The sequence below is a fragment of the Narcine bancroftii genome, chromosome 2 (genome assembly GCF_036971445.1).
Source record: "Narcine bancroftii isolate sNarBan1 chromosome 2, sNarBan1.hap1, whole genome shotgun sequence".
NCBI lineage: Eukaryota > Metazoa > Chordata > Chondrichthyes > Torpediniformes > Narcinidae > Narcine > Narcine bancroftii.
The window spans coordinates 92094652-92103244 of NC_091470.1; the positions used below are offsets into that span (position 1 = coordinate 92094652).

The following is an 8593-nucleotide window of genomic DNA, read 5'->3' on the forward strand; positions in this document are numbered from 1 at the left end:
CATTCCTGACTGAAGGTTTCATTTTGGTTAAAGAAGGATCCAATCAAGTGCCAGTTAGAATCCTGTGGGATACTAGAGCAGCTCAATCACTTGTGTTATGAGCCCAAAGGACCCCAAAACCCAGCAGCAATAGACATTCACCAAGACAAATGGCTTTCAAAACAAAAGTTATATTTAATCAACGTCAAACGTGAAAATAGAATCAAACTTTAATTTAACTCCATTCTTTTACTGTACTCTATACCAACCCAAATCACCATACTGTGCACAGAATTTAACATGTAGAAAGTTCACCAGGCTTGATGCTTGAAAGGTAGATGTTTATCGCTCAGGAAGGTTCTTGTAGGGTTTGCAGAGAGAGAGATATTTGTTGTTCCAGGATTTCCACAACTGAGATGACATCAATAGTCACCTCTTGATGATTAAACTTGCCGCATCAGGGTCTTCTGGATGGTAACCTCTTTCTTCAAGCTACCATAGAGTTCCATTCCTTCCTCTATTTCAAGAGAAACATCAGACAGATAGCACTTCCAGCCATCGACTGCACTGGAACTTGCTTTCATAATTTTCAAATAGTTCTCCCTGGATTGCCTTTCTCAATTCCTTGTCAGTGTCCCACACATTGACTGACTGACTGAGCTGTTAACTCAACTCTCTCTCTTTTCCAACTGCAACTCCAAAAAGAGCATGTGACCTATGTCTTGCAAGACCCCCACCTTCTCTAGCAAACAACAGGTGTTCTTTCTTCTTCTCAAGTTATTATGTTAGTTAAACAATCCAGAATTGACCTTTCTGTGAGCACTTTGCAGAAATGGTACTGATAGACAGCATGACTCCAGCAAGACCACAGTCAAGCATTTTATGTCAGTTCAATTACCATCTACATGTGAAAGGTACTTACATTCTCCAGAGATCCTGCCATGTGAATTCTTCAGTCTTTCAAATAAGATGTGTTTATGTATATGACCTAATCTAAAGCTTATAAATTCTCCCCAAATATTAATATTGTTACTCCTCTCTTTCTTTAATGGAATTTTAACTGAGTTTAAATTCAGTTATAATTAAACTGTCTTTAAAACCTCTAGAAATATAAAAATTCACAATATATACATGTCATCATAAATATGTTGACAGCATATTATACAAGATAAAATTTAACATCTTGATAGATAGTCCACTATTATATTATTTAAATCTCTGATATGAACAATTTGCAAATTATATGCTCGTTATATCAAACTCCAGTTTAACAATCTTCTGTTCTTGTTCTTCATTTTATTCAATAACACCAGAGGATTGTGGTCAGTAATTACCACAATTGGTTCTGGAGATACACATCAAAATTCTGCAAAGGTAACACAATTGCCAATAATTATTTCTAAATAGTACAATTGTTCCTTTGATGAACATTTAATTTTTTGGAAAAGTAGACAACTGGATGGACGATTTCGTTATGATTTTGCAATAAAACTGACCCTACTGCTCCCTCACTCCTATCCACTGCTACTGAGATTGATCAGTCAGGAGATTTTAATACAGGATAATGACATAGCCTATCCTTTAAATTTTCTAAAGCTGCCTGACACTTAAGTCCACACAAATTTTTCCTCCTTCTTCAAAAAGTTGGTTAAAGGAAGAGCAACCTCAGCAAAATTTCTGCAAAACTTCCTATAATACCCTGCCATTCCTAAAATCCTTCTCACTGGTTTCTTGCCATTGGGAATAGGAAACTCAGAAATTTCATTCAATTTTGCTTGAATAGGTGCAACTTTGCCATGACTAACTACATGACCCAAGTATGACACAATGGCATTTGCAAATTCACTCTTTGCTAAGTTAACTTAAGTTTGCTTTGGATAATCTTGCAAACAATTTGTCCAATTCCTTCAAATGTTCTTCCCATTTGTCACATTTTATGACCAAATCATCAATAAAAGCATCTGTATGTGTTAACCCTTCGATTGTTGAATTAATCATTCCTTGACATGTTGCAGGAGCATTTTTCATGCCAAAAGGTAACACATTGTACTCATATAAGCCAGATGGAGTAACAAAAGCTGAAATATTCCTTCCTCTCTCAGTTAAAGGCACACACCAGTAACCCTTCAACAAATCCAACTTAGTAAGAAATTTAGCTATTCCAATCTTATCAATACAATCATCTATTCTTGGAATAGGATAAGCATCTGTTTTAGTTACTGCATTAACCTTCCTGCCATCTGTACAAAACCTAACAGTTCCATCTGGTTTCGGTACCAGAATACAAGGAGAATTCCAATCTGAGTTTGAAGGTCTAATAAAATCACTTCTCAACATATATCCCACCTCCTGATCCATAATTTTCCTTTTCTGAATGTTTATTCTGTATGGGTGTTGTTTAATGGGATTTGACTCACCAACATCCACATTGTGATAAATCACTGATGCCCTTTCTGGAATGTCAGGAAAAAGATCTGAGTTCTTTAAAATTAAATCCTTCAAATGTATCTGTTCTTGTGAATTAAGATGAACTAACTTTTTCTCTAAATTTTTCAAAATTTCTGAGTTAGCCAAGCACACAGTAACCATGGTTTCTTTAAGGTTACCCTCACAAGATTTTATTTCCATAATCTCATGATCCACCACTTCCTGCACTCTGTCAACAGCCAACACATCTGATAAAGATTGGTCTCCATTACCATTATTCTCATAATAAGGTTTCAACATATTTATGTGACAAACCTGAGTTTTATTCCTTCTATCTGGAGTGTTAACAACATAGATAATATCATATAATTTTGATTTAACTGTGTGTGGACCAGAAAATCTTGCTTTCAAAGGATTGTCATGTGTTGGGAAAAAAATCAAAACTTTACTTCCTACCTTAAATTTCCTCACTTGAGGTTTCATTTAATAAACACTTCATTTTACCCTGAGCCACTTCTAAATTCTCGAGCTAAAGTCCACACTTTTTGTAGCCTTACTTTAAATTTAGAAACATAATCCTACAAGTCCAACTGCTCATCCTCATTAACCCACTGTTCTTTTAATAACATCAAAGGTTTCCCCACTACCTTACAAATGCCCAAGTGCCGGGGCTGGCCACCAAAGTGAAAGGACACGAAGCCGGTTCTGGGGGGTGGTTGTGTGGTGGTGCGCACCCTCATGGTGAACCAGCCCCACTTATATCACCACATGGCTGGGTAGCCATGGGGAAATGGCCTCATCAGAGGTTTCTCTCTGACTCCAGCATCCCTTCCAGCGTGCACCCTGGGCAGCGATTATGATGTCACAATGCACCAGGTGACTGAGCTCAAGCTGCCCTTAAAGGAGCGTGCTGAATTTGAATAAAAACAAATTGACCAGGGCCAGACAACCTGCTGTTTCTGGAGGGCGCACTGGAGGGCGAAGGGATTCAGTCTGATCCACAACCTTGCTCACCCAGCGGTAAAGACAACTGTGCAGATGGTCACGGAATAGTGGCTGTGTTCCTTCCACTGCTTACTCTGCCACACTCTCTCTATAAAGACTGGCAGGGACTGACCTCATGTTCACAGCTTGCCTTTGTTCAGTTTACACACGAGTTGGGTTACATTTGGCCCAATCAAAAGTTTATACTATACATTCTTACCCAATGCAATTCCTACTAAGTACATAAGATTGACAGCCACTTATCGGACCTGCTCATTGGCTGGTTCAGAAAAAATTCCTATAGTTAATTGTGGTACTAATTTGACCTTTTGAATTAACTTCCCTGTCTTACAAGAATGCACCAAAATCTAGCTTTTATTCTCACTGGCTTTTAACTCCTTCCTTCCTCAAGTCGACCTGTTGGCATGGTGTGTTTGGACTTTTTAATTGTATTTGTTTAGTTTCTGCACAAGAAATTGCTGTGTAAAATCAGAGAGCATTGTATGGAGAACTGATTGGCTGGGTGCAAGCAAACCTCTGAAATAAGTGAGTCCATTTATGAGCACCAGAAAAATGTTGAGCGCTGGTACAATGGAGATTTACAAGAAATATTTACGATCTATCAGCGGAAAGTGAATAGATTGTCAAATGAGTCTTGAGTGGCAGTTCGATCTGTGAGGTGGACTCCAGACCAGTGAAGGGTAGCAGGAATAGATTAGGAAAGTACACAAATTCATTGCTGTTGCAGTGTATTGCAGGTACATGTGAGGATGGCCAATTCAGTGTCAATAATCTAAAGGGAGATTGTCACCTGAACATGTCAGGAAAGGGAGTGATGTAAATGGACAGTCATTCACAGTTTAACCATTAATTGTACACAGGACAACGTCGAAGATAGCCCTTTTGAGATTCCTGACATGCTGTTCAATTGTTCTTGAGAAGTATCATGGTTACATCCTTTGACTTGTTTGATTTGAGTTTTCACTGTGTAGGTGGCTGCAATTTTCAACTGCGATTATGAAACTGCACCACTTTCCGATTTCTTCACTCGATGGAAGCTACTGTAACAGAGTATATAGAGGTATTTGGGAAATAAATGGGGAAAGGTTTATTTGAGTAGGTCACACACAAACACTTTAAAACACAGAAATTTTGCAGGTGCTTTTGCAAGATGATTAGATCATGATGGACGGTCATTTGCAAAAGGCAACAAATGTAACAACAGACAGTGGCAGCTTTGTCTGGAAAAGAGAATTTACTGTCTGGAAGGTCATGTGATCTTTACAGCCAGAGAACAGTAATAAACAGGCTTTGCTCTCAGAGTTGGAGGGAGTGAGAGAGAGAGAGAGAGAGAGAGAGAGAGAGAGAGAGAGAGAGAGAGAGAGACAGACAGACAGACAGACATTGGCTCCAGAGGGACAAGCTGGTGAGCTTTGAAAGATGGCCTGGTCAAAGGAGATGACTGGCTGTCCAGTGTTCCCCTGTGATGACCTGAAAGAAAGAGGTTATCAACTGGAGAACCGTAAAGGTGGGCATGTTACATCAGTAAGACACTGGAGTGGCTGATTAAAAAGGAAGCAGTTGGTGATGTTCTGGAACAAGAAAAACTCTCTCTCTCTGAAAACCAACAAGAGCCTTCTGAGTGGTAACTATTTTCCTGTTGAGCACCAAAGCCTGGTGAACTGTATTAAAGTTAACTTCTGTGCACAATACAAGAATTGGCTGCAACCAGTGAGATTGGACTGTGAACCAAAGCACTTTGCTGAACTCACAAATACATTACACACACGTGCATTTAGAATTAGAAGGGGGTTAAGTAGGTTACGTGAGTCAATAGAGATAAGTTAAAGTATGATAGCATTTTCATATTCAAAGATAAGTAAAAGCAACTTTTGTTTAAGTAACCCTTTCTTGTGGTGCACAGGTATTGCTGCTTGGATTTGGGGTCCTCTCGCCTCTTAACGCTATCAATTATTTTGTCAAGGTCCAGACCGTCTCTGTATTTGCCTCTTCCAATAATTTGAAATAAATGTCATCATCGCTTAAGGTCTGCCCCGACTTATGTTGGAAATAGACCCATCTCGTTCTTTTCTTTCAAATGTGCCGAGCACACGAGCCTTTTCCACACCTCATCTTGATTTTACACGTAACGCTCCTGGGTAAATACTGATGCAGAATCTTCATATATCACATTTCCTCGGACTCCAAGCATAAGATATCTTATTATTCCCACCAATAGTAGGAATTGAGTCAGGATAAAAGAAAATGTTGATAACTCCAGTGACACTTGTCACATTTGTGGCCCGAAATGTGAAGTTAATAAAACATTAAACACAAGTTTTATCAGGTAAACTTCTTAGTGTCTTTATTCTCCCGTTTTCCTTTACCTTCACTTACCAATATCCCTCGGAAACATACAAACATCGTAACTAATGGTAATACTATAACTCAACTACATAAAATTTACTTCCTACAGCATTCATACATGCACTTTATGATATAAGATTAAAATACTGTCCCAAAGTTCTTATTAAAACTATGGCACAAAGTCTTCGTATCGTTTGGGCACTTTACGGTTTCGTTTCGGCCTGCCTGCGATATTGTCGTCGCTTCTCGGTTGTTCACTCTCGGCGTTGGCAATACTGCTCGCCACGGCTTCGAGTGTTTCTGGCGCTCTAGTCACTTCATCAGGAGTACTGGTAACTGCCTCTGGAATATCATCAGGTCTCTCAGTTTCAGCATCTCGTATTGGCCTTTCAACCTCTTCGCTCGATGTATCTCTGGACTGGTACCTTTTCACACCTGATATATTTCTCTTATACAGGACTCCAGCCGGAGACTTGACTGTCACCATACTGCCTCTTCTGGATACGACAGTATAGGGTTGATGGTAATAAGGTGTATCTAGCTTACCACCAGTTTCATGCCTCACTAGAACATTATCTCCTGGCCTGATGTCTGAGTACTTGGCTTCACGTTTCGAATCTGTGTACAGCTTTACTGCACCTTTCTTTTCAGCATCGCGGTCCCTCATCTCCTGGTCATCTCGGATTTCCTTTATTTCTGGCATTTTTGTGCGGATTTTTCTCCCAAAAACTGCTTCTGCAGGACTTTTTCCAGTGGTTGCATGAGGCGTTGCTCGATAGACAGCCACATAAGATAGCAATGCTTCTCGCCAATTTTGTCCTTCTGTGTGTGCAATCCTCAATCGTTTTTCAATGGACTGATTTTGTCTCTCTACTTCTCCGTTGGCTTGCGGCCATTTCGGAGTTACTTTATGATGGTGGATACCTGTGGTCCTCATGTATTCTGCAAATGTCTCTGAAATGAATTGTGGACCATTGTCAGAGTATAATGTAACAGGTAATCCATATCTTGCGAATATCTCTGCTAACGCTTGTATTGTTTTTTCAGTGGTTGTGGACTTCAACACCACGTACTCATAGTATCTGCTGTAGTAATCTATCACTACCATAATTGATTCACCCGTCAGTAAAGGTCCAAGAAAATCAACAGCTACATCGATCCATGGTCCTGTCGGAAGTTGCGTACTCCGGATCGGTTCTGGCGGATTACTCCTACTTGTGATTTGACATCCGTGACAAGTTTTAACAAATTTCTCTGCGTCTTTATCACAACTTGGCCACCATACATTGGTCCTGAGGTTTTGCTTGGTATGGTACCAACAATGCCTAGGTGTCCTTCATGCGCTAAGGATACGATCTTCGGTCTCAATCTTTGCGGAATCACCAATCTGCAACCTCTCAATACACACTGTCCGATGCAACAAAGTTCGTCTCTAATGGGAATGTAAGCCTTGTGAGTACACTTGTCGCATTGTCCACTCTGTATGCATTCTCTTACTTCCATGAGTTCTGGATCACGTTCGGATTCTCTCTCGACTTCCTTCGTAGTCACAGCTTTCGGTGTCGCCTGAATAGCTACGAAGCGTACAAAGCTCTCTGTTTCTGTTCCCAATTCTGACTTGGATTGTGGACCTCCATCCTTCACCAATCTGGACAGCGGATCAGCAATGTTTGCTTTCCCTGCAATGTGGATTACTTTATATTTGTAGGGTTGTAGTCTGAGTACCCATCTCTCTATTCTGGCACATGGTTTGGATCTAGGTGCATAGATCACCTCTAATGGCTTATGATCTGTGATGAGTTCAAATTCAATGCCGTATAAATATGCATGGAACCTCTGACAAGCCCATAAAAGTCCGAGTGCTTCTTTCTCTGTCTGAGAGTATCTTCTTTCCACATCTGATAATGATCTGCTGGCATAGGCAATGATTCTTGGTCCTCCATCATGCATCTGGACCAACACGGCTCCTAAACCAACCGGGCTGGCATCTGCTATGACTTTGGTTGATGCCGCCGGATCGTAATATCCAAGAGTTTTTGCATCTGTCAGGCTTTGCTTCAGTGCTGTGAACACTTTCTTCTGCTCAGATCCAAAATGAAATGGTACACCTTTCCTGGTTAGTTTCCTTCGTGGTTCTGCCACTGTAGCGAAATTAGGAATGAACTTTACACAAAAATTGACCAATCCCAGGAAACTCCTCACCTCTGTTGCGTTCTGATGTGCACGTGCCTCTGCAATAGATTTCACCTTGGCCTCTGCAGGGTTTAGTACTTCCCGTGTAAGTCTGTGTCCCATGAAGTCCATTTCTGACACACTGAATTGGCACTAGTTTCCATTCACGGTAAGGCCTGCCTCCTGTAGTCTAGATAGTACACGCCTCAACCGTTTGTCATGCTCTTCCTTCGTTGGTGCATGGACTATGATGTCGTCAGAAATATTGGCAACTCCAGGAATGCCTTGAATCACTCGATGGATTTCATACTGGTAGATCTCCGAAACTGCATTAATTCCAAATGATAGTCTCTTGTAACGATACAATCCACAGTGAGTCACAAATGTTACATCTCGGGAACCTGGATCCAGCTCTAATTGATAATAGCCCCATTTCAGATCAATTTTTGAGAATACCTTGCTGGTAGTTAGTTCTTGAAGTATTTCCTCCACTGTTGGTATAGGGTGTCATTCTCTAATTATAGCTTCATTGGCCATTCTCATGTCAACACATAGTCTTATGTCATCTTTGGTTTGGGCACAATCACTACGGGACTGACCCATTGTGTCGAATGTTCCACCGGTTCAATAATGTCTTGTTAGATCAATTCTTTAATTTTGGCTT

The 8593-nt window shown here is 40.4% G+C and overlaps 1 long non-coding RNA gene across 1 annotated transcript; it reads left to right on the forward strand.

Annotated features, from left to right (window-relative positions):
* Positions 1-3342: 3342 nt before the first annotated feature.
* Positions 3343-5436, forward strand: LOC138752412 (uncharacterized). Its single transcript, XR_011350621.1, has 2 exons — positions 3343-3426; positions 5315-5436. It is a non-coding gene; the product is annotated as an uncharacterized lncRNA (long non-coding RNA).
* The last annotated feature ends 3157 nt before the right edge of the window (positions 5437-8593 follow it).